The sequence below is a fragment of the Nothobranchius furzeri genome, chromosome 6 (assembly GCF_043380555.1).
Source record: "Nothobranchius furzeri strain GRZ-AD chromosome 6, NfurGRZ-RIMD1, whole genome shotgun sequence".
Lineage (NCBI taxonomy): Eukaryota > Metazoa > Chordata > Actinopteri > Cyprinodontiformes > Nothobranchiidae > Nothobranchius > Nothobranchius furzeri.
Genome location: NC_091746.1, coordinates 44,851,436 through 44,878,015, shown reverse-complemented (window position 1 = coordinate 44,878,015; position 26,580 = coordinate 44,851,436). Strand labels below are relative to the sequence as shown.

Sequence of the window (26,580 nt, the reverse complement as noted above, 5' to 3'; positions counted from 1 at the left end):
ATCCTGGAAAAGGCAGTATTGTTAGAAAGAGCTGAATTGGGAGAGAGTGATGATGAAGGTCATGCAAAATCCAGCTTGAACAGGTGGGTTTTCAGCTGCTTTTTAAAGGAGACCACCGAGTCCACTAATGCAGGCTCAGGGGGAGAGCGCTCCAGAGTCTGGGGGCCACAGCAGCAAATGATCTCCTGTTTTTCTGTCAATATGTGGTGCTGCGTACATTAATGAGGAAAAAAAATAATTGTATTGATTTTCGTAAATGGCTGCAGTATAGCAAAGAGGGAAAAATCAACAGGGTTCTGAATACTTTCCGTACCCACTGTATTTGATTTACGTTGTAACACAAGGGGTGTTCCGGTTCCAGATCAGTTTTATTTACTTTTAACTGACACAACAACCTGATATTGGAAGAATTAGTTGTTTGTCTTGTACACTAATCCAGGTAACGCGGCTATCAGCCCCAGCAGAGAGGCCTAATCAGCTCCCTCTCCAGCTCCAATGAAAGGAATCTGAGGCATTCCCTGGCCAATGTAAAGATATAATTCCTCCAGTGTATCCTGGGTTGGTCCTCATGCCAGCAGGATTCGTCTGAAACACCTTCACCTGGAGGTGAATCCTGGACTCTCTCTTTTCTTCTGGTGACAACAGCTGGTAACATCTTGAGTAAATGACAAGGCAAAGGTTCTGTCTGAACCCAAAACCTTACAGTTGGTGGCAGAGGTGGGATGTGGCGCTGACATCAAGAGCTGTCCAGAAGGAGTAATCATGGGTCCAAAGCAGCAGTCAAAGGTCAGCAAGGCTGTAGAGACGGAAGCAGTGGAGGAGGTGGTGCAGGAAATGGCTACAGGGCGGCCGACCGTGGCTATGCACACCGGAGAGGAGACCCCAGCTTCAGCTGGTATGAGCTCCACTGTTGTCATGCTGCAGAAATGTCTTCAGTCCCAAAGTGAGTTCACTGACAGATGGGACAAAGAAGCAATCAAGCAGGAAAGGAGATGGAGGCAAATACAAGTTCAAGTTAATAATCTTCGAGATGACCCGGAAGGGCAGCGGAGAAGCGAACTAGATCCTCAGCCGGGCCCTTCTTCACAGTCGGGTGGTGACTCAAGCCCCTCACCACCAGACGGAGAACCAGCTCTTCTTGCCCAATCTAGTGGTGAGCCTGCAGCAAGAGGATGGGTTCAGCCAGCAGTGCCAAAGCTGGAGGAGGGAGATGATATTGAGCAATATCTGACAACCTTTGAACGGTCAGCAGTGGCTTACCAGTGGCCACAAATGGACTGGGCAGTAAGGCTGGTGCCGCATCTCACAGGAAAAGCCCGAGCAGCATATGTGGCCATGGCTTCAGAGGACTCTTCTGAATATACCAAGCAGCAGGAGCTGGAGGCCATTATTCCCCCAGATTTGTTACAAGAGCAACCAGGAATGACCGATCTGGTGCAACATGACCTCTGTCATGCACTGCGTGAGTGTGGATGGAGTAATTTTTTTGTTGTTGTTGTTGTTACCGGGGACTTCACACAACGTCGGGTCCACGGAGAAGCAGAAAGGAAAAGTGTGGGGACTGACTTGGGCTCCTGCTGCAAGAAGCGCCAGGGTTGCTGGGGCAACGGCGGGAGATCTCCACAACAAGGACATGGAAGCGGCTCCGCCGAGGGGAGGAGTCTCCGGGACGTGGACCAGGAACCACACTTGCAGCAAATGAACTGATTGCTGTCCTCACCTCTTCACCCGGATTTAAGCAGTTCATGGACACTCAGTCGTGGAGCGACTCTTTAACCCTGAGCTCGTCTCTGTGGCTGCTTTTCTGTGCACATTTACCTTTTGGCAAACTAAGCTCTTCTACTTCAATAAGTGTTTTAGTAAATAAAAGAGATTATACTACTCATTTATTTCGTTTACCTCATTCTAGAAGACGTTTTGAGCACCAGAGAAAGAGTTTTGGAGGAGTAGCCTCTTCTCTGTGTAACTTTAGTTCAAAAGGAGCAACTTCTCATCTGTACAGTTCGGAGACAGATTGTTTTCAGTTTTCCCTTTTAGTACCCTAACACGGGAAGACTTTTTGTTTGTAAACAGCAGCTTTAGAAGCCCTAGGCCAGGGGTCGGCAACCTTTCCCCATCAAAGAGCCATTATTACCCATTTCCCACAGTAAAGAAAACACTGGGAGCCGCAGCGTTGTGGGCGGGGCCTACCCTCTGACAGCAGAGAGCTGCTTTAACCGATCACAACAGGTGACAGCAACCAATACCAGTCGCTCATGTACCTCAAAGTTATCTTTCAACAGAAGATAATTAATAAAACAGTTTGTTTAAAATTGATCCAAAAGTTGTAGCCCGTCTGTGCTACAATTTTTCGGTTTGTTTCACCCTGCTAGTGGTTTTAATAGTTGAGCAGGTGATGCTTTTTGAGGCATCACACATAACTGTTCAGAATACAAATCCAGGCTCTGTCTCGTTGGACTGTTGTAATTCAACTTTGTACTGAACTAAACTTTGCATTAAGCATTGTTGAAAAGGTAAGAAAAGGTTGGTTTTTTTTCCCCTCGTTTGTACTGACGGAGATAACGGCGCAGTGTGGTGGCTCGGGTGTTCATCAGGCTTAATGTTTCTGTTTGCAACAATCTTCACTAGAATGTTAAACGGTTAAATGACAGGGTTCGCACTGACCCGATGTTTCCCATATTTATTTTGATGGAGAAATCTCAAGCCTGCAGATGCGCTGGCATTTTAACGCACATCGTGGAGGTAGCTACATCAGTCAGGAAAAGATTCCCATCAGAACACCTGAGATGGACACTGAGCTCAGCACAGCTCACTGTCAGCGCACACGTAACGTGGACAGCGAGCTGAGGACAGATCGGGGGCTTGGAGCGCATCACAGAACCAGAACCATGTAGGAAGATTATGTGTTTTCTAAACCCGATCTCTCAGAGACTTGTCACTTAAAAAATGATCCCTGATTATGAGTCTTTGGCTGAATAGTGCTAGTTCCTGTCTCCAACACTGCGACGCGTCCATGAGCCTGTCTGAGGAACAGTCCAGAATCTCCTCTTCAGCTCAAAAAGCTCCAATAGAGACATTTGATTACGCACAAGCACGTTCACGTTTACGCAGACAATCTTTAAATTTAGAATTGGCTACAGATGAAAACATGAATAAAATACATTGTAATTAAATATTCCTTAATCAGTTTACAAGCAGAGAGCCGCATCAGATGGATGAAAGAGCCGCATGCGGCTCCAGAGCCGCGGGTTGCCGACCCCTGCCCTAGGCTGTGTAACCAGGGTCCGAAATTAACACTCGCCACTCGCCAAATGCGAGCAAATTGCTCCATTTGGCGAGTAAATTTTTGAGCTCTACCTGCCACCTGGCGAGTAAATGTTTGCACCAAATTAGTTATGTTTATCAGTCATCTTCCATGGATTTCTGATACTCCTCCCGCCTGCATGAAACGTACAGAAACGTACGCGAAACGTGAGCGCCGCATCCAACGTGATTTCCACCTATCCCATTCAATCAGTTTATCAAGTTAGCACTTAGCGGTTAGCTTCGTGTTAAAACTAGCAGTGAAATGTGGCGGTTTTTAACTGGAGTCAGCCAGCCTTCCAAAAGAAAACTCGTCGAACTGGAAGAAAAACCACCAGGACCAGTGGCAACCAGAAGATTTTGTGAAAAGTGGCGAACTGGAGATGACGGAGTCGTGAGACAATGGCTACATTATGATGGCCACGTAGCGTTGCTGCCTTTCACAGACAACTGTCCCTCAGCATTCTTCAAATATCCAAAAAATGCCCATACTTTCGACTTTGTCTTCTTTGAGGGATGATAAATGTCCCGAGTGCTGCCGTCTCCTCCAGCCATTATTTCTGCTTTAGCTTAAAGAAAGTTTTGGTCGTAAACAACAAAGTGCGCATGTGCCGCCGGCAACTTCAGCAGATGATACGGTGGCTGGTAAGGGTCACCGCACCTACACCGCAGCCACAGTAATCCACCGAGATAATATAGCTTTTTATAAACAAAACGGTTATTACTATTGTCAACTTTTTTACCGGAGTTTACCGCTACACCGGTTACCGTGACAACCCTAGCCCTGACACACTTTCAGATATTCTCATGGTGCAGCTGTGTTCTCCAGAGATCAAGGACTATGACCGAAATGAGGCTGTAATGCTTTGGCACAAAGACGGTGTCAGAAGCAGGAGGCCAGACTTCATGGACAGAGAAAACAAGGAGTCTGACTAGATTTCAATGAAAGAGTTCATAAAAACATCTCTAAAAATAAATAAATAAATAAATAGTAAAAATGACAAAAGAGTTGTTTTTCTTATTAATTGATGTTTTAATTATTTTGTCACTCTGTTTAGAATCAACATAATATAGAATTACATGCTTTAGGTAGATCTAAATCATTTAAAATTTTGGCCGGTAAAAAATAGGCTTGGCCGGTAGATTTTCATCATCTACCAGCCAACTTGGCCGGTGAGTAAAAAATTTAATTTCGGACCCTGTGTGTAACTCTGCTGGGTGCCATTTTGGTACATTTTTTCAATATGGTGTGGGCTTAAGAGTCAGTACCACTGTGATTGCCTCCCACTCTTATTAGGAGGAGAGGGGAACATGCGAAGCTTACCCCTTTCCAGAAATGAATAACAACATCCACCTAAAGAGAAGCACTCCTATCAGACAGCGGATGTACCGCATCCCAGAGAAGATGCTTCCTGTGCTCAAGGAGGAAATTGAGGTCATGTTGAAACTTGTGATGATAGAGCTGTCAAACAGCGAATGGAGCAACCCAGTGGTGCTGGTAATCAAGAAAGATGGGAGTATTTGTTTTTGCATTGACTTCAGAAGGGTAAATACACAGTCAGATTTTGATGCTTACCCATTACCAAGACTGGATGATCTTATAGAATGTGTTGGTCCAGCCAAATACATATCTTTGTAAAGGGTACTGTCAGGTACCCTTGACTGATGCTGCTAAGCCTCACTGCTTTTAGGACACCTCGTGGACTGTGGCAGTTCACAAAGATGCCTTTCAGACTCCATGGTGCGCCAGCCACATTCCAGAGACTGATGAACAAGGTGCTGTCAGGTATGGAATCATTTTCGGCAGCTTACCTTGATGATGTGGTTATCTACAGCAACACATGGAAAGAACATTTCATCCATCTGAAGGTTGTTCTGCAGAGAATAAAGGAGGCAGGCTTGACCATCCATCCCAGAAAATGTTTTTTTTTTTGGCCAGGAAGGAGCTCCAGTATTTGGGCCATACTCTGGGGCAAGGTGTAATTAAGTCCGTAAAAGACAAGGTTGAGGCAATTAAAGCAGCAACAAAGCCAACTACCAGGAAGCAGGTGAAGTTCTTTCTGGGCTTGGTAGGTTGGTATCGGCGATTTATAAAAAAAATTCTGCCAGAGCTGCCCCTCTCACTGATCTCACCAGTACATTTAAAACAAGGATTCTGTGGGGAGAAGAGCAAGAAAGGGCATTTCAAGGTCTGAAAGAGGTGCTTTGCCAGGATGGTGTACTTCAGAACCCCAACTTCAACCTGCCTTGTTGATCAGACTGATGCCTGCACCAGGGGGATTGGTGGGGTTATTTTGCAGGGAGGGAGCAGAGAGGAAACCGGTAGTGTATGTCAGCAGGAAACTGTTTCCACGTGAGACCAGATACTCTGCAGTGGAACTGAAGTGCCTGGCCATCAAGTGGACCATTGATTCCTTCAAGTACTACCTGCTGGGACGAGAGTTCACCCTGGAGACTGACCATCGGGCACTTAAATGGTTGGAGGCAATGAAAGACACGAACAGCCGTATTACAAGATGGTTCTTGTCCCTTCAACCATACCGCTTCAAGATATACCACATTACAGGGAAGGAGAATGTGATGGCTGACTTTCTGTCTCGCTGGGGGCACAGCGAGTCATCTGAAGGAGGGAGTCATCCCTGGGAAGGGAAGTGTGAGGGATTTATCCCCTCACTAACAGTCATGTCTTCTGTTTCTGTTTAATCCTATACTGTTGGGTGTATTTTTAAGTCAAATTAAGCTTGGTAATCTATAAATTACTTTAAGTTAAAGTTGATTTAGTGGTGATCATCACTCCTTTCCTTCTGAGGTCAATTGTTTGTGTTGCCATGGAAGCGCGCCCATAGGCTGACCTGATCATTTTCCTGGTGTGCTTAATCAGCTCTACTGAGGGAGAAACCAACTGACTGAAGAGAGAGGGAGGGGAGAGGATGTTAACCTGTATTTGTTTAAGTGTAGTTGTTGTTTTTGTTCTTAGTTAAGTTAGGATGTAAATATGTAAATAGATTGTTTGAATTTCAAGGATTTCAAGCTGAAGGTTGTCCCTGCCCACTTCTTAATGTTTGGTTCTGAGGCAGCTTTAAAAGTCAGATTGGTTTGTCTCTGGAGGAGGGTTGGTTGTTTGCGAAGGAGAATCCATGCCCCACTGTCATGGAATGTTTGCAACCAAAAAGATTTAAAAAAAAAAGGCAGAGCTCTGCAAAATCCTGGACTCTCTCTTTTCTTCTGGTGACACCAGCCGGTAGCATCCTGAGTAAATGACAAGGCAAAGGTTCTGTCTGAACCCAAAACCTTACAAGAAGGCAAGGAGGCATGGCTTCCTGTCGATGAGGAGGAAAAGCAGCTCTATGGAAGTTCATACATCTCACCCAAGGGAGAATCTTTGTCTGAATTTTATGAAGCCACCCAGGAAGTGAGATAAATTGCACTTTCCCTCTTCATCCACTTGGGACTGAAGAAGAAGAAGAAGAAGAAAATATCATTTCTATATCGCCTCTCAAGATAAAAATCACGAGGCGCTTCACAAAAACAAAAAATGTAAAAATATAAAAAAGCATTTAGAAAATGTTTAAAAATGTATTTAAAATGAGCAAAAATAGACAATTGGGATTTAAAAGAAAAAATGTTAAGTAAGAGAGAGAGTGAATGGGAAAGAGGGAAATCAGTGGATCCTGAGGAAGGTGGAATAGGTGGGGAGAGCAGAATAAAGAGAGAGTGGTGAAGAAGGTCATACAAAAGCCACTGTGAACAAGTGAGTTTTCAGCTGCTTTTTGAAGGAGACCACCGAGTCCACTAATCTCAGGCTCAGGGAGAGAGAGTTCCAGAGTCTGGGGGCCACAGCAGCAAATGATCTGTCACCTTTGGTCTTTAGCCTGGTGCGCTGCGCAACCAGTAGGCTTTGATCACTGGACCTCAGGGACCTGCTGGGGGTGTAGGGACTAAGAAGATCACCAATGTAAGATGGTGCTTGTCCATGTAAGGCCCTATAGACCAGAACTAGGATCTTGAAATGAACCCTGAAGTTGACTGGCAGCCAATGAAGCTGGAGGAGAAGCGGGGTGATGTGGGTGTGTTTGGAGGACTTGGTCAGAAGCCGAGCACAGGCATTCTGAACCACCTGTAGACGGTTCAGGGAGGTTTTGCTCAGACACGTGAAAAGAGAGTTACAGTAGTCTAAGCGTGAGGAGATGAAGGTGTGGATAACTGTCACAAGTTCAGAGTGGGACAGAATGGGACTCAGCTTAGCAATGTTCCTGAGATGGAAGAAGGAATAGCGAACAAGAGAACTGCCATGAGAATCCAGGGTGAGAGCTGGGCCAAAGGTCACGCCAAGAAACCTGGCAGAAGGTTTGGTGTGGGAAGCAAGCTGACCAAGAGAGTCTCTGACTTTGGGAACCAGCTTGTCTGGGGCACAGATGAGGATCTCAGTCTTATCTTCATTCAGCTGAAGAAAACTCCCAGCCATCCAGGTTTTGAAAGAGTCTAAGCAGGTATGCAACAGCTGCAGCTTAGACATCTCATGGGGCTTAAAGGAGATGTACAGTTGGATGTCATCTGCATAAAGGTGGTAGGAGATTCCTTTGAAGGAGCTCAGGATGTGCTGAAGAGGAAGCAGATAGAGGAGGAAGAGCAAAGGCCCCAGCACAGAACCTTGTGGGACACCATGGGTAAGAAAGGTGGTGGAGGACCTAAACTTGGAGACGGCCACAGAAAAGGAGCGCTCAGAGAGATAAGAGGAGAACCACTCCAGAGCAGATCCTGATAGGCCTACCCAGTCTCTCAGCCTCTCCAGAAGCAGGTGATGGTCAACAGTGTCAAAGGCTGCAGTCAGGTCCAACAGGACCAGAACAGAACAGTCCCCTACATCACTGAGAGTCAGAAGGTCATTAGAGACCCTAAGAAGATCTTTTTCAGTAGAATGAGCCCTACGAAAACCTGACTGGAAGCTATCATAGATGTTATGTTCATCAAGAGCAGCTGTGAGTTGTTTAGATCTTGGAGATGAACAGAAGTTTAGAGATGGGTCTGAAGCTGCTATGGAGAGAGGGGTTGAGACTCGGTTTTTAAGAAGCAAGGGGACTACAGCGCTCTTAAAGTAAGCAGGGACCTGACCAGAAACCAGAGAAGCATTCATAATGGAGAGCACGCTGGGAACGATGGACTGAAAAGCACTTTTAAACAAAGATGAGGGTAAGATGTCGAGGGGGCATGCAGAGGTCTTCATAGAGTTAACTAATTTGGTTAGCTCAGGCAAAGAAACAGGAGCAAAGCTATCTAGGATGATGGGCCTGGTTGGAGTCGGGGGAGGCAGCGATAAGGCTGAAGGAGAGATGCTAGATCTAACCTTATTGACGTTGTCCACAAAGAAAGACAGAAAGTTCTCACAGTCTGCAACGGACTGGATGGAGGCTGCAGGAGTGGCAGGAGAGACGATGCTGCTGATGGTGTTAAACAGCACCATGGGGTTCCCTTTGCTCTGGGACACCAGGTTGGAGAAATAGGAAACCCTTGCATCTCTGACTGCAGAGTTAAAGGATGTCAGAAGATCCTTTAGGTGCAGTAGAAAGACGTGGAGATGGGTTTTCTTCCACAAACGCTCAATTTTTCTGCATTGGCGCTTCAGCCTTCGAAGGCTGTCATTAAACCAGGGAGTAGGGTTCACTACAGGAACTGATCTGGTTCTGACAGGACAGATGTTGTCCAGAATGGAGAGGCAGTGCTCGTTAAACTGAGAAGTTAAGGAATCTGGGTCGTTATCAGAAGAACAGGGTGGATCAAAAGCAGCAGAAAAATTTCTAGTTGTGCTCTCATTAAGAAAACGAGAACTAAACATACGGCGAGCAGGACATGGGGACGCAGAAACTGACAAGTTAAATAAAATGCAATGGTGATCAGAAATATAAATGTCTTCAGGACAAACACTGTCAGCATTTAGACTCAGGGTAAAAACAAGGTCTAGAGTGTGCCCCCTGGTGTGTGTGGGGCCAGAAACATGCTGGGTAAAGCCGAAGGAGTCCATAAGGCTGGAGAAATTCATGGCAAAGTGATCAGAGGGATCATCAACGTGGATGTTAAAGTCACCCACAATCACCAGTCTGGACAGCTTCACAGTGGAGGATAGAAAGTCACTAAACTCCTGAAGGACAGAACTGTTTGTACCAGGTGGACGATAGACCACGGCACAGTAGAACGGGTCCTTACGCCCAACTTTAATCAGCTGCAGTTCAAAGGAAGCAAAGTGACCAGAGGTTGTAGAGCTACATGGAAGATGGTCTCTGAAAACATCAGCTAGGCCTCCACCACGACCAGAACCCCGGGGCTGGCTAAGAAAAGAATAACCACTCGGGCAGAGTTCAATCAGACCAGAATAATCAGACGTTTGCTGCCAAACTTCAGTCAGAAACAGAAAAATCCAGGTTTTTAGAGAGAATTAAATCATTGAGCAGGAAGGACTCATTGTTAACAGAGCGGGTATTTAATAGAGCCATGCTGAGTGAGGTGGAGGAATCAGAAACTAAAGAAACAGCTGGAGTTAGTGGACGTAAATTAGCAGGGTTAGATCCACGGTGTTTATAAAAACCACTTATGGAGGGAACAGGAGGAGAAACCACTGAGGAATGAGGATAAACCGACCTTAAAAAACTTGGACGGATGAACCGCATCAAAACGCGGCCTGGCGGGAATGTGGAAGTGGCGCTCAGGTCACCAATCAAAGGAAAAGAAGCTAGAAGATCACGCTGATGTTTACTAGATAAACCACGCTTTAAGAGAAGTCTTATCTCACCTGGATTCCTGCTCATTTACCTCTTTTCCTCCGATGTTTTCCCGGGACCGGACAAACATGCTGGAGGTGCGCAGCTCGGGACCGTAGTTTGGCTCTGGGCCAGTGCGCCACTCAGGTAAACAAACAGGATGGTACGTCCTTGGTGCGTCTTGGGCGATCGTGAACGAACGGAAGGACAAAAGAGTCTGGCGATCATAGGAGATGGTAGCAGGGACACTACTGAAGAGGATCGCAGACAGGAGCAAGGTGGAAAAGAGGAGGTTAGTGGAGAAAAGTTGGAAAAAGTGGCCGGTGACTGGCTCCAAAACAGAACAAGTCTTCATTGACTCCCATGTTAAAAAAAGGCTAACTTCACAGCAGAAATACATATGTTTACAGCATGGTTAAAAAAACCTCATCTATCCATTTTCAGCCGCTTATCCAGAGTCGGGTTGCGGGGGCTGCAGCCTAAGCCGAGACGGCCAGATGTTCCTCTTCCCAGCTACTGGGGCCAGCTCTTCTGGGGTAATCCAGCCAAGATACATCGTTCCTCCAGCGTCTGCTGGGTCTTCCCTTGGGTCTCCTCCCAGTTGGACGTGCCCGGAAAACCTCACTAGGGAGATGTTCAGGAGGCATTCTGACTAGATTCCCAAGCCACCTCAACTGGCTCCTCTCGATGTGGAGAAGCAACAGATCTACTCCAAGCCCCTCCTGGATGACCAAGCGTTTCACCCTCGTTCTTTTGGTTGCTACTTTCGGTCTTTTTGGAAAAATTTCAAGAAAAGATGAAAAAGAAGCACATTCGTAAACAACTAAATTCAATTTTTGCCTCTAGGATTGAGTCGTCTCAACTGAGATTTGCTGAGAAACGTGTCCTTCCTTAAAAACAGTGTACATACAGTCTCCAAAAATCTATGAAACAATTCATGCAGCTTAGCTATCAGCTATGTTAATCACATTACCAGAATGCCTGCATAAAGCACTAACTTACACAGACAATGCCTGTGTGTGTGTGTGCACGCAAGACTGAAGGATAGATTAGTGTGACATCGATGTTTCCACAGGAAATCATGTTTCCAAAACTCTGGTTTTCCACTCTTCAACCAACCTCCAACCAGCTCTCTTCCCTGTAGACACCATCGTCTGCAGACCTCAAGGAAATAAATACTGTCCCAGTTCCCACCTGCAGAATCATTTTAGTAAATTTGTTTTCATTTCCAAGGATGACAATTGAAAAAATCTGAAACAAGATTATTTATTTAGCAGATGACACTTTTGCATTTCATAGATTGACAAACTTGAGGTGCTTTTGAGTCATACAGAGCCTCCAATTATTCAGTCATTGATGAAGTTGTGCTGTGACTGTAAATCACCCATACACCGTTAGGTTCAGATCCCATAATTAGGCTGTTGAAACAAATCCCAGATGTCTTGTCTTTCACCTGCAAAGCAGAGAAGTTAAATCAGGACAGGGCTGCAGCTGAGCTCCAATCACTCCAGCATGTAATGAGTGGTTAACCCTGTCCCACCAGCACTTGGACAATATCTGGTTGCTGTGTGATTTAGGAGATCTTCTCTGTGAAAGATGAGCTGTGAGTGAGACAGGCCAGGTTGTGGAAAATGAAAATAAGGAAGGTAGGAGTGAGAAAAACCTGCTAACTGTGTCATCCTGTCCGTGCTTCTCTCGTTTTCAAACTCCTGAGACCCGAATCGATCGAGGTTTGTGCCGAGAATGTTTCAGTCATTAAAAGTGTCTCAGAGTGAGGAATGAGGTGAGTCCCAGAGCAACCACAGATGCATCCTCCATATAAGCAAATAAATAAATAAACAAACCTTAAAAGCAAATAAATGTGTAAACAATATGGAAATCAATTCTTGCTGTGTGACACAGTTTGTTAATTGAAATTTTCCATTTTTTTCATGGCATTTGAGGTTGATACTGGTTAATGCCAATTTGTTGCTTTGCAACTATTCAAAGTGTAAAAATCTGTAAAAAATGGTGTGTGTGTGTGTGTGTGTGTGTGTGTGTGTGTGTGTGTGTGTGCGCGTGTGTGTGTGTGTGTGTGTGTGTGTGTTTATGCCATTTAGTGTTTGTGTGCATATGTGTGTATGTGTATGTGTACACAAGCTTTTCCATTTTTCAGACAAGGTCCAGATAGAGCCACTTAAACTCTCTCTCTCTCTCTCTCTCTCTCTCTCTCTCTCTCTCTCTCTCTCTCTCTCTCTCTCTCTCTCTCTCTCTCTGTATGTGTGTATACACACACACACACACACACACACACACACACACACACACACACACACACACACACACACACACACACACACACACACACACACACACAGGAGCCCACATCTAAGCTTAATTTCCGCAGCGTACAACTTAAAAGCCATTCATTCCTACAAGAAATCGCTGCAAATGCATCGATTAAATGAGTTACCCCCACCATATATGTCTCGATAAGAGAAGAGGAATGAATGTTTTTTGTGAACATGAATGAGATTTCTTTAGGGAGGTGGGTGGCTCTGGCCCACCCCTGACCACCCCTTGGGAACACCAATGCCTGTCCAGGGCTCTGCACCCTAGGATACCTGTGCATGATCACACAGGTATAGAGAGAGTTTGTCTTTTTTTTTGCTTTCAAGGAGAGGATATTGCTGTCAACAGCACACAGGATCTGTTACAGCAATATGGGCACTTCGTTCAGAGAACCGACTCCTGATCTCTGTGCCCGGAACATATTTAAAGATGTGAGGTGACAGGTCATTCTCTGTGGCAGGCCCTAAACTTGGGAATGAGCTACCTATCTTTGCGAGGGCTTCCACTTCAGTGGCAGTTTTTTAAGTTAGGCTGAAGATGTTTTTATATGACTTGGCCTTTCCTTTCTGCCATTAGTGTTGTAATTTTTAACCTGCTTGTGGTTTTAGTGTGCACTAATTTCTTTTATTCTGTTTTAAACCACTTTTTTGTGTACTAATTTCTTTTAATTCTGTTATTCAGTCTCTTTTATTTCTTGTTCAGCGCTTTGACGTTACTTTGTAGCCATAAAGCGCTATATTGAGTTGAGTTGTGGATCAGACTGCAATTCTGAATGTTTAAATCAGGGGTCAGTAGTTTCAGATGTTTTGCTTTGAAAAGGGAAAATCATAATATTCATTTTTGTATTTATTCTGGCCAGAGTTTGTGTTTTGACAGGATCTCTTAGCCTGACTCAGCTTTCTTCCTTTCTTCATATCAGTTGATGAACACATGCCTGTGTGATATTTTCCTATTAAAATCCTTTTTGGTGTTGCTTTCATTTTTATGAAGTTTGATCACATTTTTAACCACAAACTCATTCTAATGTGGAATTTGAACAGAAACAGAACAAACTTACTTTCAGAAACACAACAGGCACCTACAGGGAACTCAACAAGGGAAGGAAACATTGATTTTCTTTTGTAAATATTTACATTTTTGCTACATAACCGAATTGTTGTGGACAAAAATAATTATTTGGGTCAAACAGTCATTTGGGCCAAACTCTAAACTCTGCCAGAATAATAACATTTCCTTTGTAACAAATCTTGTTTCCTCACACAACTAGATCTGGTTTCTGAATCTGCTCTCTAGACTGAAATGGTTTATAACAATCCCAAAAGAAACCCTTAGATTTTAAATATATGAACAAATGTTTCCCCACTGAGTTCTAAAAAGTAGAACCAGACCTGCCTGAGCAGAGCAAAATTCACAACAAATGAAAGTGGACACGATGTTATCCTGCAATCTTCAAAACTGATTTTCTGTGTTCCAGTTGATGGTGAATTTTTAATGAGTTCATTTCTTGTCTTTAGCCCCAGGCTCTGCTTGTGGAGCATTCTGGGATGTATGTACCAGTGAAGTGGCATAATTGTTTTTGAGACCTATATTAAATTTAATAGGCTCTGGGATGCTTAAAACCATTTATTATATATAAAAACTACTTTCAAGATATGTTTTTTTTTAAAGAAAAGGCCTTGACTGGAAAAAGGCTAGTACATGGCAAGCTTTTGAAAACAAGTCATCAAATACCTAGAACTTGACCTTTGATTCGAGACAATAATAAAAGAAAGAAACAGCCCAGAAGAATGAGAAAAACATTATGATGTGTGAAGGTGGGAGGGGTGGAAAAAAACGTGATTGTTGGTTCTGATCGGGGTGGTAGTGATTGCTGCTGGGTCAAGTGTGTGTGTACACAGAGAGAGCTTGTTCTCCTCGGATCTGCTAGAATCTCAGTTTTTTGAAGATCTTTTTCCTATTTGGCCTAATCTGTTCTTCCCTGTGTTGGATTACTTTTTTTTTTGTTTGTGGAATAAACTTTTCCCTCCTTCGGGAAGGAATTAAAAGTAATTCGTGGGGGCCTCCTTTCCTTCTCTGGCACAGCAAAAGGTGAGTTTGCTGATTGCTTCATTCCATCCCAAGGTGTTTACATCAGTGTTCGCCTGATCAGAGGGGAAGCTGGTGAGGGTATGTTCTGAGCGTGATGAGCTCATGCAGTGTGTTCCGATACAGCAAGAGTTTTCGTACAGCAAAATAAAGGTGATTTTACCAGAATTAAAAGCCTAGGTTGCACACGGTAAAATGTCTCTTCACAGAGTAAGGGTGTTCGTCAGGAGGGGTCTAAGGTCAAGCCCACCATATTGTACCGTGAGCCAAGGCCTTGAGATTTAACACCTACGTACAGTTAGCCCAGTGGCTTGGCTTAAGACAGATGCAAAAGTTATTTCACTAATATATGAGATAGACTCATTGCACACAAAGCCAGATACTTCAAGCCTTTATTTGTTATAATTTAGATGATAACGTTCAGCTTATGAACACCCCAGATTCAAAGAGTATGAAATTTACTTCTTTTAACTGTAATGGACTCAGCCATAGATCTATAGAAACCCACAGCATGATAACAACAAAGTCAACCAAGCCTGGATGTTATGTTTAGACACGAATTCATCTGTCTACCCATCGTCATTTCAAATGGGGAGACAGCTGTAAACTCATGAGGAATGGCCCATATGGCCATAAGGACCAACGGAAGCTTCACATCCCAGTATTTGTGATTACAAGACACGTATTTCTTTAACATGCTGACAAACGTTCGGTTCATCCTTTCAACTTGGCCAGAAGATTGGGGCTGGTAACCAATGTGGAAATTGGCCTTTACCCGCAACATCTGCCAAAGGTGATCCATCACTTCAGAGGTGAAGTGAGTTCCCATATTTGAGATAAAACGTGCGGGGAGACCAAACCGGGAGATTATGTGATTCATCAAAAGGACAGCAGTTTGTGCCGTGTCATTAGGTGCTGGTAAACATTCAACCCATTTGGTGAATGCACAGGTCACGGTCAATAAGTACTTGTTACCTCTGCTGGACTTGACCAGGGGCCCCACCCAATCAAATTGCAAGTCTGACCACGGTGCGGACGTCCCCCTGCTTTGTAGAGGAGCTCTGTGGATGGGGTTTGATGGTGGAAACTGACAGCAGACCAAACAGCTCTGGATGTAGTCTGAAATGTCTCGACGTATCCCCGGCCAGTAAGCAACCTGGCTCAGGGTACCGAATGTGGCCTTGACACCTTTGTGTCCAGTGGAAGGAGAGTCATGAGCTTGCGTGACCCCCCCCCCCCCCCCCCCCCCCCCCCAGGGACTGTGGCGCCACAAGAACAGGCAACGATGGAGGCTTGGAGACATGCATCTGCAACCCTTCAACCATTCTCAGCGTGACACAAACACGAAAGAGAGCACGGAGCTCAGGAATGGAGTCAAGCTCGACAGAAGAAGGTAGACGAGCTGTCGGATCAGAACAGTACAGGATCATCCTGCTGATAGCAGGACCCTTGGACTGAAGAATGACAACGTCGTTCTCAGAAAAGACAGGTTGAACGGATATTTAAATGGAATCATCACATCTTATTGGTCATAATTAACAAATGTATTCCACTACATTTAATGACGAGCCAGCCAGGAGATGCAACCCGGGGTCTGCAGATTAGGTGTCCAAGGTGGATGTTTGAGAGTTGAAGCAGCTCTAAAAAGAGCTGTTGTGGCTGTAGTCACTTGCAGCATCGCCGAAAGGTTTTTGATTTAAGGTCAAAAGGAGTTTGTTTCAAAAGAGATGCTTCTTTCCTGATTTGGCCGAATCGGGAGTCAGCTGGAAACTGAATTAATCGGGAAGTAGTTCTTGTTTTATTAAACTACTTTGTAATGAGTTTTTGGCCAAGTTTGGCAAATCAGAATTTGACATGTTTCTGAGTATTTACCAACATCCCTCAGAAAGCCACGCCCTCTTTCAGATACAAAGATTTCTTAACATTGTGAATACGAATCTTTAAAACTCTTATGTTAGGTGCATATTAACCTTAACACGTATCTTATTGTAATGGGTATGAGCGCAAACAATAATTAACTTGTTAAATCAAACACAGATTATTCAACATTTGATTTAAACATCTTTTTCATTCATCACATATGATTATTTAACTTATACCTGTAAAATCCTGTAGGATCTTCCAGTACCTAGAGAGGATTTCAGCAGTCTGGCTTTTACGCAGAGAGTGCAGGAACCTTGGGAGAGAATGTTTGTCTGGATGTTTTGTCTTTTGTATGTAAACACACACTGAGCAGAACCTTCTGGTTTTGGAAGGCCAAATAGAAAGTGGATTTATTTCTGTAGATGAAAGGTTATTATGTTGGTCAAGATATAGGTGAAAATTTACCCATTTGGTACATTACACAATAAAGAATTGACTTGAAAAATGTTGGACCTCTGAAAAAGTATAATCATGCATATGTACTCAGTACCTGAGTTGGGTCCTGTTAGCTTTTACTGAAATAAATGAACATTTGCATCATATTCAAAATTTTAGAGTTTCACAAGTGAAAACAAACATTTTGTAACCAGACCAATACTTTTTTAAATCTAGCTTTATTCCATTAGCTTTAGCTTAGCATAAGCAATGTAAGTAAATGGTAACAGCTATCATTGTGTCATAACCTTGCGCCTTGCCGCGGTGGCTTACGGCAGTCTAAATGGGCTTCTGTATTACTTATTATTTTCATTTGCAGTCAAAATCATTATTGAGGTGACCAAGAAAAGCAGGGTCATTATTGTGTAATTTATATGACTTTTTCACACCAAATGATAGCCGTTACCACTTACTTACATTGTTTATGCTAAGTTAAAGCTAAAGAATTACAGCAGAGAATGACCAGGCTGGGTATAAAATGTTTTTTTTTTTCCCCCACTAGTCCAACTCTGGGGAATATAATAACAGATTAAGTCCATTTAGGGGTTGAAATATAACTTTCACACTAACCAGTAATTTATTTTAGACTTAAAAGGTAACATGAACCATGAACCAAAAATGCAAAGAAACTGGTGGTCAAAAACTGTTTTTTGTACTCGACTCAGAAATGGAAGAAATTGAAATCAGGAGCATACACATATGACTGAGTGACACCTTGACAGTGGGTGATCTGACCCAGCTGACCTCCTATTGAAGCAGAGAGCTAAATGCCCCCACTTTGATGCAACAGCACTGGACCTCCTGTGTGTGTGTGTGTGTGTGTGTGTGTGTGTGTGTGTGTGTGTGTGTGTGTGTGTGTGTGTGTGTGTGCGTGCAAGTGAACTACACTGTTGTCTTGTGTATAAATATGAAAGTGTCCCATGGCTTTTCTGTACATGCAAAAGTGAACGACCCTTGAATATACAAACTGATGTTCAGCCATAACACCGTTACATAGGGACCCCTGTTTCTGCTGCCCCAACCCTTTGAAGCTTTTTGCCAGACAACTTAATATCTGACACCAAGCTAGTAGCAGACTCATTAAGTTGTGCAGATTGAAATGTCTGGTCATCATTAATCAAACACGTTTTTCATTCATTTTTCAACTCAGTGTGATAAAACTGATATCTGAGTGTTTTAATGCCTCCAACTCATTCCTGAATCCATTAAATGATTTTAACCACTTTTAAAAAGCAAATTGATTGGTTTAAAGAAGGTACTCCTATTAGGGGATGTTAGAAACATTCTTGGTCTCCATATCCTGCCTCACACCTTTAGTGCAGGAATAGACTGGAATTTTAATGTTTTCTCAGTATACATTTCATACCTCCTAATAAGAAACATTCAATTCATAAGATAATCTTATGGTTTATCTTGTTTCACATATCATTTGCATCCCATTAATATTCCATCTTTTCTCAAATTCCTTATCTTCAAGTGTTAAGCTCATATGTTGGCTTATATGGTGATAATCACCCATAAGCTGATGCAAATATAGTCTGGGAATAAGTGGCAAACTACAAGACTGAGCTTAAAGAAGGAGCTGAAATGTGACTTTGTGTAAAGAGACAAAAGGGTTCTTTTACCTCTTTGCGCCGAGATCATTTCCTCTCCCCTCCTCCTCCATTTCCTCCCTCCTTTTTTCTTCCTTTTTTATCTTTCATCACTTTTCTTCAGCATCTGCCTCTTCTCCGTCTGTCACATCCCTGTCATGCTGACTCATTTTAGGGTTCCTACACACACACACACACATACACAAACACACACACAAAGGACCTGTGTGTGTGTGTTTGTGTGTGTGTGTGTGTGTGTGTGTGTGTGTGTGTGTGTGTGTGTGTGTGTGTGTGTGTGTGTGTGTACGTGTGTGTGTACGTGTGTGTGTACGTGTGTGTGTACGTGTGTGTGCTGGTTAGAAGCCCTGTGGTTTCTGAAACATCAAAGCTGTAACTATAGAGTCTCTCTGCAGTCTGCAGCTTCCCTCTACATCACACACAAACCATACTGCAAGTAGAACACTGATATGTCTGCACAGCCACAGCAAAGAAAATTTGAGGGGGGCTTACTAACACACACAGTAGGAGGAAATGTACAGGTGGAGGATGAACAGACATTTACAGACCAAGAGAAGTTTGGATGGGCTGGAATTAAGTAAAGAGGGGATGAAAGAGTACTGTACCAGGAGAAAAATGCAAGTCTTTCATTGAATTTACCATAAAACAAACAGGGTGTTTCCAGTCAAGCCCTATGTGATTTTATTTTTGTAACCATGCAGCTGAATCAGATTTATAAATATATATACATATCTTGTGTAGTTATAAAAAGCTAAATCTCTGTGTCTGCTGTGGGATAAGCAGGCAGAAGGTTGTTTTTATTGCTACGCCTACATTAGTGGCAGCGTGGACTGGTGTGTGACTGAAAACCTGAACCAGTATGATTGGATGTTACTGACTACAACCCTGAAACAAGCTGATTATTGTAAAGCATGTTACAAATAAATGTACTGACAGTCAGGGAACGTGTTTCTTCTCAGACAGCTTGACTTCTGGAATTTGCAACAATATTTTCAGTGGATCCCGGCAAAGGTGGAAGAGATAAAGAGCACAAGAAGGAGAGGGTGGTGATGAAGGTCACACAAAAGCCAGCTTGAACAGGTGAGTTTTCAGCTGCTTTTTAGGCCTAGTCCACACGTAGCCGGGTTTAAAAAAAAAAACGAATATCCGCCCCTCCAAAAACTTGCATCCACACCACCTCATTTAAAAAAAAAAACTGTCCACACATACCCGGATAAATACGTTGTTAAGGACATGCCTGACCTGTAGGCGGCAGTACTTCCCCCACCTCGTCCTTCGTCTGTGGTCTTCCGCAAGGAGCAGTAATTCCGCTTGCAAAAACAAACAAGCAAAAAGCGCTTGGACAATTGATAATGCAAGCGCAGCTCTGAGGGCATCCAAGCTGTCGGCTAGTGTAAACACAGGTCGCACATGTGATGTCAGCATGTTTTGGTCGCAAAAAGTGACGTTGCGGACCTTAAAACTCCGGTTTTGTCTGTCCACACGCAGACACCCAAAACGGAGAAAACGCAGATCTTCACTTTGGCCGGAGTTTTTAAAAAGATCCGTTTTCGTGTGAAAAAACTCCGTTTTCGTGTGGATGACAGGCCAAAACGTAGATGAATATCTACGTTTTGGCAGATACCCGGCTACGTGTGGACAGGGCCTTAAAGGAGACCACTGAGTCCACTGATCTCAGGCTCAGGGGGAGAGAGTTCCAGAGTCTGGGGGCCACAGCAGCAAATGATCTGTCACCTTTGGTCTTTAGCCTGGTGCTGCACAACCAGTAGGCTTTGGTCACTGGACCTCAGGGACCTGCTGGGGGTGTAGGGACTAAGAAGATCACCAATGTAAGATGGTGCTTGTCCATGTAAGGCCTTATAGACCAGAACCAGGATCTTGAAATGAACCCTGAAGTTGACTGGCAGCCAGTGAAGCTGGAGTAGTAATAAGAAATGTTCAACAGTTTAAATAGTTATTTTAACAAATTTGTTGTTGGTTGCTGTGTTAAAACTTTAGTATTCAGAGCTGCTGTGGGCATCCCAAAACATTCACAGGCAGCTCAGTAATGACACTGCAGCCAGAGCAGGAGATATAAACCCTCCGTGTTTATTGAGCCAAATAGGCTTACAGTCAGTGGCAGTTTAGTTTCCAAAAATCCATTCCAAAGTTAATTTTGTAATCTTAAAGATGTCTGCGGGTGACATCACACTACATGATGAAGATTTTGGTTGGTCAGAACAAATTGCAGAAGTCATGTTGATAGACTTTGAAGACTTTGGTTTGTCCAGATGAATTGAGAGAGTTACTTTAGCACGTGACGTGCCTAAATAGCCAGATCTGCTCCGGTTGTGGTTTTCACGAGTTGCCACTCTTCTTCATAGGCAACATACTTTTACAAAGAAGAACATCATTACCTTTGGAACTGATATTTGGTGCAAGTAATTATTCCAAACTGTTCACCATCAGTACATAAGATTGTCTGTTGTCTGAATTACCCATGGAGAAATAAGTTCTGGGCAATTCTTATTAAATGTGATGCCATTTTAATAAATGTCATGAACACATAGCAAGTATACAACATGAAACTAAAGGAAGTATACAAAATAATATAGTGCAAAACTTGCACAAACAGCTGGAAAGTTGATCATATAAATGTGTTTTAAAAATTCACATCAACAATTTTGAGAGCCATTCTCTAGGTTGATTTTTGCTCTTAACTGGTTAAAAATGGGGTAGAATGTAGTTTGTCCAAGTGGTGTTGCCGTAGTGTGACATCATCATCAACACACAGATCCCTTGACAGATCTTCTGCACCCCCAATAAAAGTGACATGCAGGTTTTCGCCCTGTTGGAGGAAACCAGAGTACCCAAAGGAAAAAAAAAAAACAGTGCAGGCATGAGAAGAAAGTTCTATTCTATTCTATTCTATTCTATTCTATGCCGGGTGAACTCAAACTTTGTTGCTAACGTAACCAGGCTTGACCAAATGTTTGGTCACAATAACAACAGACAAATCTTAAACAAAGCAGTTTTAGAGTGGATGAAGCGTCATGGTTTGTATGATAGAAATTGTACATTTTCTCTATTATTTTACCTGTAAAACTGAGAAATTGTGTTTTCAAAAAATGTGCAGCTTCCATCAGAATCTTGGCGAAATGTAAAAGTTTAAAACCATCCAAAACATTCAAAAGGAACTTTGACAGAGATTGATACAGGAAAAACACACTTCCTATTGACATACATGAAAAGATGTGTTTTATACAGCTGAAACTAAAAATAATAGAATATGATGGAAAAGTCCATTTATTTCAGCAATTCAACTTAGACATAGAAACCATCTAAAGGCCCAGGAACCCTTTGCAGGCGTTCTGGATTCATTTGCTGATTAGAGTGTGACACTTTGAGCACTGAACCTTTTCACGACGTTCTAATTGTCTGAGATTTAGAATTTGGAGCATTCATGAGCTGTAAGCCAGAATCATCACAATTATAACAAACAAAGGTGTAAAAAAAAGAGAGCTGGAGCACTCAGTTTAAGGAAGAGTATTTAATCGATGCAAGTAAAAAAAGTTTTGTCAGAGTAACAGATAAAGGCTAGAACTATTAGTTTACTAGATTTCTACTAATGACACAGGAAATTGTGCAAAGATGACATGGTGCCATGGAAAGAAAGATAGTTTAAAAGGTAAATGAAGAGGCAGGAGAAAAAAAATTGACAAAAAAATGACAGAATGGGTTACAGTAGAGCCTACAGAACGAGAGGGTTACCACAACCAAGCCACGGAGAACATGGTGCCTCGCCACATGGCCTTTAACCACCAGCATGTTCAGAATGTGCGTGTGTGTAGCAGTCAGTGCTTCTGAAAACTGACCACATTCATGCCTGTGGGTGAGGATTTTAAATGTTCCAATTTAAAACCTGTGATTTCATGGCGCAAACTTGGTTTGAATTAAATAAAACGTCTGATCTGGTTTTACCTGAAACTTGAACATCAAATCTTCACGTGAATGATCAGTGGATCAAATGCTTACGAACGCCTGCTCTCACTAAAAGTAGATTTTTCCTGTAATAGAATTTCCGTTGACACTATTATAGTTCGCCTCTCCGCTTATGGCTGCTGCCTCCACAACAAAGATACACGGAAGAAGGATGGATGATACAGTAATACTCAAATGTTTCAACTTTGATTCAAGCTTCTTTACTTTGAGAGGTTTTGTTGCTTTAAGCAATATTCATGAAGACGAAATCAAATCTAAATGTCTGTAGTAAATCTTAACTGACCTTGATATCACTTTTCTGGATCAGAGGACTCCAACGCACTTTACACTAATCAGTCATTAATCCTTTCATTTATGCACTCATTCACACCCTGATGGTGATGAGCTACACTGCAGTCACAGCTACAGCATTTTGCACACTGGCGGAGGCGAGGCTACAGCACATAGGCACCACCGAACCCTCCATCCACCACCAGCAGGAAAGCCTGGGTTCGAAGCAGCAAACACCCCCTAACCCCTGAGCCAACGTTGCCAAGTAGTGAACAGTTAAAAAAAATTGAATATTGTTAATTTATGTCAGTAATTCAACTTAAAAGGTGAAAGTAATACATGAGATAGACTCATCACATGTACAGCCAGATGTTTCAAGCCTTTTTTTGTTGTAATAATGATAATTCGGTCCTACAGTTAATGACAACCCGACATTCAAAATCTCAGACAATTAGAATATTGTGAAAAGGTTAAATATTCTAGACCCAAAGTGTCACACTCTAATCAGCTAATGAATCCAGAACACCTGCGAAGTGTTCCTGAGCCTTTAGATGGTCTCACAGTCTTAGCTGAATTACTGAAAAAACATTGCACCAAATTCTAATTTTGGAGTTTCACCTGTAGTTTCTATGAAAAAAAGGTAAATTATTGTTTTTTTTAGTACAAATTCTGCTTGAATACTGAAATATTTTTGGTGAAAGCAAATGACTTGAGATGGCCTCAAACTAAAAGAAGATAAAGTTTAAAGTTCAGAAGTCTCAGGTGAATAGCGATAGCCGTATGAGTCACCTTTTCACTGGCCCGTCTATGGAGGAAGGTCAGATTGGCTGCTTGTATCTCAATCTCCCCCCTCCTCACCTCAGCAGACCAGCACTACACCCTCCCTACTGAGGATGAAGCCCCCATCTGTTGGTCCATTCTACCATTAGTCAAGAACAAGACACCACCATACTCCTTTTCTCGGAAACTCATTCCCAACCAGAAAGGGGCATTCCACATTTTTCCGGTCAAGAACACTTCTTGTCACACATCCTTCTGGCTGAGGGTGGATTATAACTTCACTGAGTTAGGAGAATGATTTCTAAGAGGGAACACACTCGTGGAGAATATTTAGTTGAGTAACCAATCCTCAAAAGATAGTTTTATATGTACTGTTAGAAACAACAATTTTATCGATCCGGTGCTTTTAAAGAATAAACCACAAATGCATGGGTGTGACTCGTTATTTGCCGCTTTGTTTGAGGCTAAAGTGCAGTATTATTATTGTCCTGGCCCATTTTTGACACTTTAGCTAGCAGAAAGAATATTTTAATGTGAAAGCAGTTGAATCAGTTTCCTGCCAAGTAGAGAAGATCTGGACATGATAATGTACGCTTCAGTGTCTAATCGCTGTGAAACTACTGGCAATTTCACCTTTCCCCATGATTTACAGCTTTGTTCTACATCTGGCTGCAGTTTATCTTTCTTTTTCTGAACTCACTCAAGCTATTCTACAGTGAGCTCAAATGCTGATGCACTGAATCACAACTGCACAGTCATAAATAAATCAGGGATGCATGTGACATCTGCATTAAGTGACCTAAGGCATCTGTTTACAGTTTTTCCACCACTTTATCACCCTCCAAATATTCAGTAGATTCTGGAAAATGCAGCATTATCAAGAAAGATCCAAACCTGACTGAAGGGACTGAGCTAACAAAACTTGATTGGGATTTAAGCTTGTATTCTGTAAGACATGTGTTGAACATTTCCCTTTATTACAACTCAAAATAAGCATTCTACTCCCAGTAATGGTTTGATTTACACGTTTGTTTGTATTTGATAAACTGTTGTCATTTGAATTGTTGGTTTGACTTTTTGTAGCTTTGTTCTCACAAATCTTAGAAAGATAATAGAAACTGGACTAACTTGCTTAAGCAAACTTTAATTTATGGAATGAAGAAATTAGTTGGAATGGATTTAAATATAAAAAAATAATACAAATAAAAGTAGAAGCCATCCAATCTAAATAGACCTAAAAATCAGCTACAAGAGGAAGGCATTTGCTCTATATTTTCAAAAATTTGTCAAAATTAGGGGAAACTGACTGAGTAAGGTGAGCTGGCAGGAAAAGGGTGGGGGAGAATAGAGTGAAAACATGTGGAGGGGGAGACGGGAAGGAAAAGGAGTGTTTGTTAAAAAAAAAGTGAAGTGCCAGCAGTATGAGGGCAAAAAACACACAAAAAAAGAGAATGGAAAAAATGTCAGAGAGGTAAAGTCCGGCATACAGGAGGGACATCGATGAGGGAAAAATAGAAGAGGTGGGGGTGCAGAAGAAGGTGGCAGGGGACTGTTGGGAGGAGGAGGGGGGAGAGCAGCATCTGCTTTCAGAGGAAGGCAGTGGAAGCTAATTGATTCCTGATGTGGGCCTGAGCCGAGTTCTCCTAATAAAAGAACGTTCTGTCAGCTCTAATGGCTTTTCCATGCTGCACTGCTCCCATGGAGGCTATGTTAGCATTGTAGCGTCCAGGCCACAATCTGATTTAAAGGTGACGGTGTTCACAAATACAAACGTACCAGTTGTAAAAGGATGATTAGCATCTTAGCGGTTTTAAAGACCGAATTGTATCTAGCGGCAGCTAAAATCATTAAATCTCACAGAGATGGGACTGATTGTGACTAGTTTCAGACTCAGAATTGGTAGAAATGATGCTAATATTTAGTGAAATCACTCTACATACATGGTACATTCCAAGATTTTTTAATACATGACAGAATTTAATATCCATGTAAATATTCATGCAAATTTGTATTTATGCAAATGTATTTTGGGCAGAATTATTATTATTTTTTCTGTTTGGTGAAAGAAAAACTACTCGTCCATTCTTCAGAACAGAAAGAAAGTCAAATCCAAAGTAACAAGCTGATACTATAAATACTGTCACCCTGCTCTGTTTCATCATTTGAGTTTTCCAGTTCCTCTGCCACATCTGCTGAGGTAAGGATCCACTCACAGGTGAGGAAGATTTAAGTCTTTTAAAAAGTTGACCTGAAGACACAGAATGACTGAAATAAACTGAAATGTAAAGCAATGAACCAACAAAAAACACGGGACAGGGTTTAAATACATGAAGAGCTGGGCACTTAAGTGATTGGGGTAACGAGAGGCAGGTGGGAGCAATTAACATGAACACGAATCTGAACAGAAACTGGGGAATGGGATATCCCTCCCAACTGCACCTGTAGGTGAAATAAAAAAAAATTGTGCAAATTTCATTTATATCATTAATTCAACTTAAAGGTGAAACTAATATATGAGACAGACTCAAAGCACCCAAAGCCAGACATTTCAAGCCTTTATTCATAACTGTGATGATTGTGGCTTACACATGATGAAACCCCACATTCAAAATATCAGACAATTAGAATATTGTGAAACGGTTCAATATTTGTGACTCAAAGTGTCACACTCTAATCAGCAAAGGGTTCCTGAGCCTTTAGATGGTATCTCAGTCAAAGTAAAATTACTGAAATAAATAGACTTTGGCATCATATTGTATTTTTTTTGTCTCACCTGTAAGTCTTTCAGTAAAAGAAGTGAATTTTAATCTTAATAACCAAATAAAGAGCTTACAGTTTTGAAGTCTTAGCATAAACTTGAAACCACTAAAAGCTGAAAAACACAGTAAAATGGTAAAAGGCCTGAATTTGCCTTCTTAGGGTTCTGCAACTTCCCAAGGTGCTTTACAACACAGTCAGTCATTCACCCATTTACACGCTGGTAAAGATGAGCTACAATGCAGCCACAGATGCTGACCACTGGTGTAATCAGTCCCCCTGACCATCATGAGCAGGTAAGTCAGGTTAAGCATCTTGCCCAAGGACACAACAGCAAAATTCTCTGACAGGAG

General features: G+C 42.5%; 1 protein-coding gene across 1 annotated transcript in view; it reads left to right on the top strand.

The window, feature by feature from the left end:
- The first annotated feature begins 14,455 nt into the window (after positions 1-14,455).
- The window catches only part of lpar1 (lysophosphatidic acid receptor 1), a 54,823-nt gene continuing 42,698 nt past the window's right edge, over positions 14,456-26,580 (top strand). Inside the window, exon 1 of the mRNA XM_054744208.2 lies at positions 14,456-14,474. The gene's annotated coding sequence lies outside the window, so the exon portion shown is untranslated. The remainder of the gene's footprint in view (positions 14,475-26,580) is intronic.